Here is a 12,565-nt window from a genome sequence, read left to right as displayed (position 1 = left end):
ACCATGTAATATTAAAGTTTTACCGTAGAATTATTAGTTTTACCGTGCAATATTAGGGTTTTACCGAAGAATTCTTAGTTTTACCATGTAATATTAAAGTTTTACCGTAGAATTATTAGTTTTACCTGCAATATTAGGGTTTTACCGTAGAATTCGTAGTTTTACCATGTAATATTAAAGTTTTACCGTAGAATTCTTAGTTTTACCATGTAATATTAAAGTTTTACCGTAGAATTCTTAGTTTTACCATGTAATATTAAAGTTTTACCGTAGAATTATTAGTTTTACAGTGCAATATTAGAATTTTACCGTAGAATTATTAGTTTTACCGTGTAATATTAAAGTTTTACCGTAGAATTCTTAGTTTTACCATGTAATATTAAAGTTTTACCGTAGGATTATTAGTTTTACCTGCAATATTAGGGTTTTACCGTAGAATTCGTAGTTTTACCATGTAATATTAAAGTTTTACCGTAGAATTCTTAGTTTTACCATGTAATATTAAAGTTTTACCGTAGAATTATTAGTTTTACCGTGCAATATTAGCGTTTTACCGTAGAATTATTAGTTTTACCGTGCACTATCATTAGAGTTTTTCACTCGTTGGTCTCCGCAGTAAATGAATGAAATAAGTAACCTACCATAAGTCTATAGTCCAACTTGACTGTTGGTCTCGGGTTGTATGCGCGGAACGTCCACCAGAATGAATGAATGAAATGAATGCAGAAACCTGATTTTTTTCAGCTGCTGAATGCCTACACTGTGCAACTGTGACAGGTACGATGATTGGCTGTAATGTAACTAATCACTAGATGTTTTTCGAACGAATAGTCGACGCATCAAAAAAGGGTAAACCACGCCTTACCAAGTCACTAAAAAATGCCACTGACCGGATGTGACCTGCAAACAAATACGCAGAACAGCCAAACGTAAATATTCGTTTTTTATCAGGAATGATCTCGAAAGCCTGATATTTAGAAATACGCGTACACACTATAGAGGGACTGTGACGTATAGATTCGATTGGTTGGATCGCAGTCTTTCAGTCAATAAAAAAACTGAGTTGGAATTCTGTAGAACCCTTTTTATGAACAAGCTTGGAATTCCAATTAGCCTGATACGGCATGTATTGTGTTTATTGTATCACTGAATTCGTCATGTGACCCTGTTTCACAACATATGACGTACTAGTAAGCTATTAATGAGGGTGATATGGCAGTAGATAGCCGAGGAATTATGGGTAAATAGTCAAACTATCCTGACATGGCATCTTAAGCGAAAACCTGACATGCGGTCTGTGTGTACTAGTTCAACACAGTCTAGTGTACGTACGTTAAACTTTGTTGAACTCACGTATAAGAGACAGTGGCGGGGGCACCGGGCGGCGGGGGGGGGGGTGGCGGAAAATAAAGCTGAAATCTTTGGAGTCAGCAAAATTTGCCCCTCAAAATACTGGAAATAGCGTTTCAGAAGGTTTAGATCTCGCCCGGCTCATGCAAAATTTCGTGCCGCCGCCCCTGAAAGACTAATGAAACAGTCAACAACACAAAACAGAGTGATAGGCGTGACATTTAATACTAGTACATTATATATATTATTACATGCCTTCATTCGCCCGCCAATCAAACACACACTTTAGAATAGGAACATCCGGTGATTTTTGTGTCCAGTGAGCTATTTACGGACCCGAACTCCGCACAAAATCATAGGCAATAATAATTCGCATTGATATTTTGGGCCAAGATTACCAGTTCCGATCAGTTGACCTACCATCCACAATCACGATGAACAGTTTATTTAGTTTTGGATGCAAACGCAGGTATTTTAGTGTCACATATACAAATCTGTTCCAACCAGTAAGATAGCTAGATTAAGATCAAGCATGTTATAATACGTAATATACTCGGGATAAAATGTACTAATATATCAACCTATTATATAGAAAAAACATTGAATGCACAAAACCGAAAATAGATGTTTTTGTAATTTTCCCCTGAAATGTTTATTTTGTCTAAAATAAAAAGTAAATAAATAAATAAATAAATAAATAAATAAATAAATAAATAAATAAATAAATAAATAAATAAATAAATAAATATTTTTTATAATTCTTATGAGAAGCCATAAAAGAGTCAGTCTGTTAATGACATGCAGCAGGTTGTTGAAAATCTGTTTGTTATTTAAAACCACAAATTGTAAACCTTCGGCGATAATGTTTACACAGCTTGGCAACTGTGGTTCGAGTATCATTCATGCCAATTTATAGCTCTTTTGCTCATATATTTTCATGATATGGCCATTTTTTTGAAATGGGTCCGTACCGTTATGGCGGCCATTTTGAATGACGTCATAATACCATTTAAGGGCAAAACTAAAATTGTCATCCACCCTAGTGATATCAGGTGATATATGTAGAGTGAGACTGGCTAGTCTGTTTGCTTGTAACACGAAGATGCCATCTATCCTTTATATCAGCATTATATATCAGCTTGGCCAGAAACATTGAAACATTGATGTTCTCTGATCGAAAAATTATCATTCAAAAAGTTGGGATAACCCCTTACATATATAATCGTATAACAATTGTAATTTTTAAATATTTTGTATTGTTCATGAATTACTCATAAGAAATTCATATAATTTGTTCACAAATTTGTTTCGAGATTCAATTTGCGTTAACCGAATGTAAGCCATTTTAAATCCAGAAATGAATCAAAATTACACATTTTCACCATTCTGCAACCAAATATTTGTCGTGTATAAACGGATTTTGTTCAAACTTGGCTAAAAACATAAAGGGACATGTTTAATTTTTAGACTGCTGATACAGTCACTGTATTGTCACCCCCGTGGAATAATGGTATTTCCTAGTGGCGTGGCTTCGCACACGGGAGTCAAAACTAAAACCTATAAACAAAATCCAGCTTGAAGAATATTAGTTGCTCTTTCAAATTTCGCCAAAGTCTCACCTATATTGTAGCGATATCTGCAGAATAAATCAAGAAAACTACACAAATTGACTACATTTACAAATATTCTAACGGTCAACTGAATGCTCGACACAGTTGGAGGCGTGGCCTATTCATAATGTGTCAAGACCCAATCACAAGACTGGTTACGAACCACTGCGAGTTCACGACACGGTAACCAGTCTTGTATTCGTAAATGTAGTCAATTTGTGTAGTTTTCTTGATTTATTCTTCAGATACTTGTGGCAGACATCCGGGCATTTTCATCGTCTAGCAACCACCACGGTGAAAACAAGGGCCGGAAACTTTCAGAAAACGGTACTTTGGGATGGTTGTTGAGAATACCCCTACGTTTGCAACATATAAGTTTGGTTGCTCAGGACATGGAGCTAAAAAAAGGGTTCCATTCTTAGGATTATTTCAAAGTTGAGTTTGTGCTGTTTTCTCGACCATTGCTGCATTCACCAATTGATAATAGTGTCCACCAAGACCTAGTGTTAAATACGAAACCTAAGGAGTCCATTCGGTTCAAAATTGGGTAAATTATTAGAGAAAACACGTGAAAATGGTGTTTCAATTTTGACTAAATTAAAGTAACATGCGCGAAGTGAGTAGGGTTTTCATAAAGCTATTTTCAGATAAAATATAATATAAACAAGTAACCTGTAGAATACTGTGTGGGTAATATTTTTTATATTGATTTTTGTTGCATTTGCAGCAAATAGTTACCAAACAATGAGAAATCTATAGGATTGAATATATCCCACAGCTGGCGTCACATGCGTTGTTCATAGTTCATATGGTGCTTACACCAGGATTTAGTTACAGCACCTAGACGGTCTGTGGTTACAGCTTCATGTTCCGAGTAATCGCAAGAAATTGACATGACAATAGAAATTCATGAAAGACTGGCACTCCCATGCAATTAACAGCGAGTGAAATTCCTGGGATTGAAACATATATTTTGAAGTCACTGATGTAGGCAATGAATAACTTCAAGTTGACATAAAGACGAGGTAGTTTATGATTTAATCAGTGCTCAACTAGAGGCTGAAATTATAATTAATTTGTTTATTTCAATTTCTCCTGAAGTAAAATAGAATACACTGGTGAAACACGGTAGTAAAGGATGTTTTGGGGTGTAGTTTACATTGTATATGGAGTGGTAGGGTCGGGTGTAATTTGTTCATTTCCAACTCTTATGAAGTCACGTAGAATTTCACTTAATTTATTTTTGCTGACATGTTTTCAAGCATTACATGTGAATCCAATTTCACTGTGCTGTGTCTCAATAGAGTGTGAGGGAAATGGCATTTTCACTGGAATTTATTTCAGGGGAAAAATGTTTTCAGTGATAATGAAGTATTATGACAGAACCCCTTACCCTCCCCGTGGCTTTCATTGCGTATGGAAGTTATTTTCACGAGTGATGCGGTGTATCCTGCTGCCGTATTTTCACGAGCAAAGCCACGGGGAGGGTGTGGGGTTCTGTTATTATTACATATGTCCCATATTTGATTATTTCATATTAAAGAAAGAACGTGCAACAAACCGGGATAGAAATTTAGGTCGGGGAACCCAATTGCCCATTAATATGCTCCAAGACAGTGCTGCGACCTAGCAACGCGTGTCAGTGTAGAACGCGTGTCAGTGTACTCGTGAAAATAATATAATCAGACGTCTAATTTGAGTCATTGTCCGAATAAATAACTCGTGGATGTTTAAGCGCGGTAGTCGTCGCGCAGCGCGTGTTCGAACTTCAAGTAAATAAACAATGTATTTTACACGCGCTGTATACGTCGCTATGAGTCCCATATCGAACAGGGCGCAGCACGACGACTGTCGCCCTTTAGTTGGGACCACGACAGAACCAGAACTTAAACTGGGCGACTACGATACACGGTTTATGTTGAAGTTAAAAGTTCCTCCACAGATCTGTGCATTGGCAAACATGCCGTGCAAGTGCGGTACTCCACTGACGGAATGACTTTCGTTGACATCGGTCGTCGCTGACTCGTGAGCTGCCCACTACAACTTCGTTTGTTATGTTGCTTGCTGGTCGTGGATAGAGTCTTGGTTACCGGTCAAATGTTGCTCATTTGACGTTGGTAATCTTTATTTGGAACTGAGTAACGCCGCAACGTCGCCAGCAGAAACCTCCTGGTATCTCGATGTTGATGGTTGCGGCTCCATAGTAATCGCTGATTTTACTGCGGGTCCAGGCTGCGGGTGGATCTACCGAGAGCCCTTCAAGATTTATAAAACTCAGTTTCCAGGTGGTCAACATACATTAAGTTCTCCCAATCCTAGTATTCTATGTGATGTACATCTAACATGCCAAAAATGCTGGTGAACGACTTGAACCTGACAAAAATAGCAGACGGAAATGTGTTTACAAAATAAAAATAGTGATTACTTGAAATAGATACCAGGAAGGGGAGGGGGTAAAAGAAAAGTTATATAACATTTTATTATTCAATAATTTATTAAAATACATTAAAATACATATTTATGACGATTCTTACACGTTACCTTTCAATGGGTGGTCAAATGCACGGTTTAAAAAATGATTAAAATTTGCATGCCTTGGTAGTGAAGTCATTGTAATATCAGCTTTTGTTATTACCAAACGCTTCAGCGTGGTATTAAGAGTTTGTTTTCGGGGGGGGGGGTGATACCAAGGTGGAAAATGGTTGCACATATGGGGGGTAATTCCTGGAATTGCAATAGAGAGGGTTCAGGCCGAAATACATATATATAGTGTTTCCATGTTTCGTCTGATATTTCTGTGGTATTCTGCTGCTGTAAATACTGCACGATTTGTTCCGAAATTCAGTGTGTTGTGTGCACTCCAGGGTTATTCGTTTTTTGCTCAAAACACCCCTATTTTTTAATGGCAGAGTCGAATAGTTTCACTCCCACTGGGAAATCTGCATTGTTGCTTGAATGAGAGCTAACTAAACACATTTTCCAGAGCGGCGAAAGTGTATGCAACAGCCAATTTTAACAGCCTGTCACGTGATTTTACTCTGAATGTCAACATCAAAAGAGGCTAATCCATTTACGCAGGTATAACTGGGAATAGAATATGTGAGGGATTGTATCAACAGAGATGTGTATAATGAAAAGTAACATCTATCCTGATTTGCAATGTGTTTTTTTTACTGAAACTCCCCTATTGATCGAATCCCGGGTTTGAAAGAGAACGGCACACCACGTGATTGGTTGGAATACAATGGTGAAGGCACGCAAGCATGACTTACGTTGTCAGCAGTAGTCGCTGAGCTTCACGCTACAACTTCACTTGTAATGTTGCTTGTTAGCCGTGGATTGAATTAATCTTGATTACCGGTTAAAATGTTGCTTATTTGGCGTTGGTGATCTTTATTTGGAACTGGGTAACGTCGCCAGCAGAAACCTCCTGGGATTTTGATGTTGATGGTTGCGCCTCCATGGCAATCGCTAATTTTACTGCGGGTGGATCTTCCAAGAGCCCTTCGGGGTTTATAAAACTCATTCAACATACATAAAGTTCTCTCAATCGTAGTAGTCCATGTGATGTACACCTAATATGCCAAACATGTTGCTGAACGATTTTGCCAATGAAAACAAGCCGGTTGGCGATCCACTCCACTAAAAAAAAACTAGCAATATGTTTTCGGCTGTTGCCATGGTAGGACATGAACGTGAAGCTAACGTCGGTTTATAACTAAAACCAGGCACCGTATACAAAGTTCGCAAAAAAACATTCAGTCCTTAGAAGTCATTTTATTTTATTGCTAGAACGTATGCTGTTGTTAGGGATTGGTCAGTTACTTCGGCCTGGGGGGTGGATCAGTAGGGGGGTTACCCTGTTTTTGATTTTGCGAATGGGGGGGGGGGGTCACCCTGTTTTCCACAATTCACACACGCGCTTATGCATATATTTTTTTAAATTTTATTTCAGAACAATATATTAAAAAGTTAATCGTACAAATGTGTTCTTAATAATAACTATTACCCATATTGCCTATAAATTTGTTGATGCAAAAAATGTTATAGGCTAAATATTTTGGGATTGAAGTTGACAAATAACTAACAGATTATGCAATGCGGCAGAGCCCCATGCAATTATACAGTTAAGTTTTGAACACATCCCAAGTCCATGTGATATCAGATTATTTTATTTAAAGTCTGAAGTCACCATTGTATAAGATATTTACTGGATTTATCCAATTGTAGCTGGAGACGGAAAAACACAGCAATTAGTACAAAGAGCAGTGACAGTTTTTGTTCAGCAAATCAAAAAAGTTAAATGGATTCATGTATATTAATAAATAGTTTTTTTGTTTTTTTAACTTTTAAATATGCATATTTTGCTCTGTAAAATACCAAAATCCAACACAAATTTATACAAAAATCAAAGTTTCCTTTGTTTTCATAAGCACAGACTGTGCTTCAGGTGTAAAGCTTTCCTGGTCTATAAGAGATGAAAGATATATTAAATCCAAATTAGTTTTCAAACCGCCTAGATTCAAATCCTCATTTCCTATCTTATAAGGGCGTTTATCAAGTGAGTACTCAACAGCTTTGTTTTTATTTACTATCTTTAGCAGCATAGATTTCCCTACTTCCTGCAGCCTTTTCTGTAGTCGTTTTTTGGCTTTATGCTTCCCCTCCCCTCCTAAGGTGACTGGTCTATTAAATGCAAACACTAAAAATTACGGCATACCACGATATTTTCAATGCACATCATACATTTTGTAATCATGTCAGAGCCAAAACTGTTAATGTTTCTTTGTTTTTCGGGGGGGGGTCAGCATGTTTTAAAATATAATGTTAGGGGGTCGCCCACTTTTTGTTGTTGATAGAGGTGGGTCAACTGAGATTTACAGCTGACAAAATGGAATCTGCCGGACCACCCCCCCCAGGCCAGAGTAACTGAACAATCCCTTAAATTTGTTATTTCCAACCGATAGTATTTTCTAGATTGCAGGCAGCATTTACAGTTCATTCAAAGTTCAAAGTTGCGTCGGGATTACGTTGATACAGTGTAACACTGTCGGTGTCGGTGATCTCTTACCGGTGTGCAACGTAGCCAAAATAAAAGGCATGAATACAAGACTAGTGGGAGGTAATAAATTTGGGGTCGAAAGTATTCAAAAAACAGTTTTTGGCTGTTGCCATGGTAGCTGTGGACCAGGATTGTTTTGCCAATTAGTGACGGTACGACCTGCCTGTCAATTATAAACAAAATTAGCCAAGCCAGAAAAAATCTCAGTAAATTGTTGCTCACACTCAAGCGGATTAGAATGAGCTACGTCCATGCTTTTTAATCATAGAAATGTAGGGTGTGATACATTTGGCGTGAAGGTATTAACAAATTCAGTTGTTGGCTGTTTCCATGGAAACGGTGGTCAGAATTTGTTTTCAGATTTTACCAATAGTAACTTTGTGCCCACACTCAAGCTGAGCAAAATGAGCTATGTCTGAGGTGTTGTATCCAAAATTTGTAGGAGATATATTTCCTGATAACTAGGGTGAAGGTGTGACCTACCTGCTAAGTTTGAGCGAAATCGGCCAAGCCAAACAAATCACAGAAGAATTAATACGTGAAAACACTAGAAATCACACACACACACACAGATACACAAAATTAAAGTGATTTTAAGGGCAATCCAAGTGGAGCGAATCGCCAATACCATGTTCATTTGCATATTGACCGTGGAAATACCAAAAACATCATTGCATGGGTGATATGCAAATTAGTTTTAGTCAAAATAAGTTACTGCTTAGAAGTACCATTACTGTTGTTCAAATTTCATTTCACTCGGCAAATATATTCATGTACCCAAACGTAAAGTATCGTACTTCTAAATATTGTTTATTTCTGCTATGTTTCGAAAAACGCTACTCTTGAACGGACTACTTTATTCGCTCTCAGACCTCATTTGCATATGGGGTGTGGAAGTACCGATTTTGATTTCAGGGACGAATCAAAATAAACTGCAGTATATATGTAATAATGTGGAATACTTCCTTTCACTGTGAACATTTTTCCGCTAAAATAAATTCCAGTGAAAATGCCATTTCCCTCATGCTCTATTGAGACTTGACACAGCACAGTGAAAATTTGATTCACACCGTATGCTTGAAAACTTTTCATCGAAAATAAATTAAGTGAAATTCTGTGTGATTTCATGAGAGTTGAAAATGACAAAATTATATGACACCCAACCCTACCACTCCATACACAATGTAACCACACCGCAAAAACATCCTTTCACCAGTGTATTCTATTTGAATTCAGGAGAAATTTAAATAAACAAATTATATGACAACGAACTTAATTATAATTTCAACCTCTAGTTCAGCACTGATTAAATAAACTACCTCGTCTTTATGCCAACTTGAAGTTATTCAATGCCTACACCAGTGACTTCAAAATCTATGTTTCAATTCCAGGAATTTCACTTGCTATTAATTGTATGGGAGTGCCAGTCTTTTATTTTTTATTGTAATGTCAATTTCTTGTGATTACTCGGAAAATGAAGCTGTAACCACAGACCACAGTGCTGCAACTAAATCCTGGTATAAGCACCGGTTAGGCAGTCTTGAACTATGCATGTGAAGCCAGCTGAGAGGTATATCCAATCCTATAGATTTCTCATTGTTTGGTAACTATTTGCTGCAAATGCAACAAAAATCAATATAAAAATATTACCCACACAGCATTCTACAGGTTACTTGTTTTAATTATTGCCAAACGTTCAGGTCAACAATAAACTATGTACCTGACAGTCTTCATGTGGGCCTCTGACAGCTTGTACTCGGGGAGACCTAAATTACATTGTTTAGTACTTTTAAGTTCGACAATCATCCAATAAATTCTGAGCCGGCCAGAATGTGCCATATTTTCAATGGAAATATGTACGCTAGTGGTAGGAAGCCAAAATTGGATAAATACCCCTCCCCATGGTCGAACAAAGCAACATGTTTTTTCTCTGTTCAGCGCGATCAGTCTAGTTACAGAATATTGACTGTGCAATTAAAATTAAAAAAAGGCTGTCAAATTTACATGCCATAAAATAGACGAAAACATGGGAATTAATTTGGTCAATTTTGGCTGTAGAATCTGTGCCGTTTTACCCCCGAAAATCAGGGTAAATATGTTAGCTTTAAAAAATTATACACAGCGTCAAATAAAAGGGAATTTTATGGGATCAACCTTATACAAAGATATAATTACGTAATAGCCTGTCACATGTTAATTAAATAGGAATACCTCAGACAAACACCATCATGTTATATATCAAATTAAAGCTATATTGGTGTAGCGTACAAGTATTACGTTGGATATTACATCGTATAATCCATTACTTATTGACATTATGAATTCATTAACTTTATTATACGTTGTTCAAAATCATCAAATGGCTTTTTCTGGGCAAATCCTGTCTATGATAAAATGAATTAGTCATGACATATTCATTTATTTGAAAATAAGTCTTTTATGCTTTTATCAGGGGGAAAATCTTCTCCACGGGGTTCTCCACACTTGCCAGGGGGGGGGGAAATCTCGTCTCGTCTCTCTATCGCGTCCCCTTGAGGTGCGGGATCGGGGAAGTCACTTATACTTTACAGTCAAATAAGACAAGCACAACGAAATACGTTTCAACTCTCGTCTTAGTCGGTCTGTGGAGCACTCTATAAGACACAGCGCCCTGGGGAAAAGTCCCCAAGACTATCGAAAGGCTGACCCAAGACTCTCTTAGACTGCGTCAACACTCGCCCCAAGGCTCTCCAGAACTGCGTCTGTTCTGCTGTACTCCCCAATTACAAAGCAGTAAAAAGACTCTAAGGCATAACCTTCAATCATAAAGCCAATCACACTAAGTACTGAATACGTCATATCTTTTGATTAATCGTTCACTACATTAATAACTACGGATACCAACTGTCAGAATAAATAGTCAGAATAGCGACGGTTATCTCGTAATTAGTTCCAAATCACTGAGCCAAGTTCCGTCCAAAACTTCAAATAGGCCTAAACGATGACAGACATAACACAGCAATTCGCTCGTAATCAGCTACTTAAGTCGGTCAACAGATACGCAAAAACAAATTCATGACACTTTCTCAATATTTTATTTATTTATTTATTTATTTATTTATTTATTTATTTATTTATTTATTTATTTATTTATTTATTTATTTATTTATTTATTTATTTATTTATTTATTTATTTATTTATTTATTTATTTATTTATTTATTTAAGAGAACGCTATTACACTGCCAAGAAATAACATATAGATAAAAATGGAATTCAAATAGATGGCGAGACGTTGCCTGGCCTAAGATTTACATAAGTAACATATGTAGCAAAGAAGTTTGGGTAATTTACACAAACGTAAAATACAAAATCGACGACTGCACAATGGAGCGAATAGGCAGTTTCAAATACATCTGCAGAACACAAAGGATATTGACAAAGAAATAATGTAAAGTATAAATACGGGATATACATGTTTTGGCAGATATAAGGATAAGTATTTAAATTGTGTGTTATACCAACTGTAAATTATGAGTGTAACATATGGGAATATTTTCAGAATAAAGAGGAATATCAGAACAATGCAATGGAACAACGAAGAATAGAATAGAATAGTGCTTTCTGACTTCCTTAAGGAAATCTGTCTAATATGGACCTTAACCTTGAATGATGAATTATGCATCGCATTAGAGGAAGCCGGCCTATTGTACATTTGAATTATCGGATAAATATCTGATAATTCTCGATGTTTTAGTTTGATATTAGACAGGGTCTACAGCTGGGTGGTGGTTTAATTCTCTGAGACCTATCAATGTCTTAGATTGATAGGAAAACGTATAACGTGTGGAGGTAAACAAGGAATGTTGGCCGAAAACACACAATATTATAGAAATGGAAAGAGATAGTGTGAAACCTTTGTATTTTTTTGGCAATCTCAAAAACTTATGCAAACACTACGGAATGCTAAATGCAGTGCCTATTCATCTCTCGCATAATAAATAAATAAATAAATGATTTTAATTAATATGTAGATAAACTTGGAAAGGTGCTACCGGATGTAAACGGCAACCTTGCAATTCCGCGACTGATGAATATCGAAGTACAACTTTCATAAAAAAAGGTAAAATAATTCTCCGATAATTATCGATCTAAAACTTCGATAGTTAGGCAATCGGAGGATTTAAGGTTGGAACCACATCCAACAGACACGAATATTGTCAAATAATTGTCGAAGTATTAGAATGATACAATGGGCAACATTGTTTGATAATTCTCTGATAATTATCCGATAACATTATGCAAGATCCCGCCTTCACGGACTTTCGAGCATCATGGCTGGACTACACTAAAGTTGGATTTCCAGTATTAACCCACAGGACATCCTGATTATATCAAGGTAGTAAAATGTCACGCACGGCTAGTCAGATTAAGTTTGACACAAGTATACTGTGTGTCAGAACATAGAGATGTCGGAGCATAGGGCAGTCCCCCCTTCTCAGACACCCCCCTGTTCGCGTAAGCGCGGACATTGGCCGTTTACGCGGACACAAAAGTGTCCCCCT

General features: G+C 36.9%; 1 protein-coding gene across 3 annotated transcripts in view; it reads right to left on the bottom strand.

Moving 5' to 3' along the window:
* The window catches only part of LOC100368383 (TNF receptor-associated factor 1-like), a 31,932-nt gene that overhangs the window by 19,217 nt on the left and 150 nt on the right, over positions 1–12,565 (bottom strand). For 2 of the 3 annotated variants that reach the window (XM_006820758.3, XM_085494920.1), the window contains exon 1: positions 642–862. The exons of the other annotated variant lie outside the window; for it this stretch is intronic. The gene's annotated coding sequence lies outside the window, so the exon portion shown is untranslated. Of the gene's footprint in view, positions 1–641; positions 863–12,565 lie in introns of those variants that run through there. 3 annotated transcript variants of the gene reach the window in all.

This window comes from Saccoglossus kowalevskii, chromosome 21, assembly GCF_978046115.1.
Source record: "Saccoglossus kowalevskii chromosome 21, keSacKowa6.1, whole genome shotgun sequence".
Classification (NCBI taxonomy): domain Eukaryota; kingdom Metazoa; phylum Hemichordata; class Enteropneusta; family Harrimaniidae; genus Saccoglossus; species Saccoglossus kowalevskii.
This window is presented reverse-complemented; position numbering and strand designations above follow the sequence as displayed.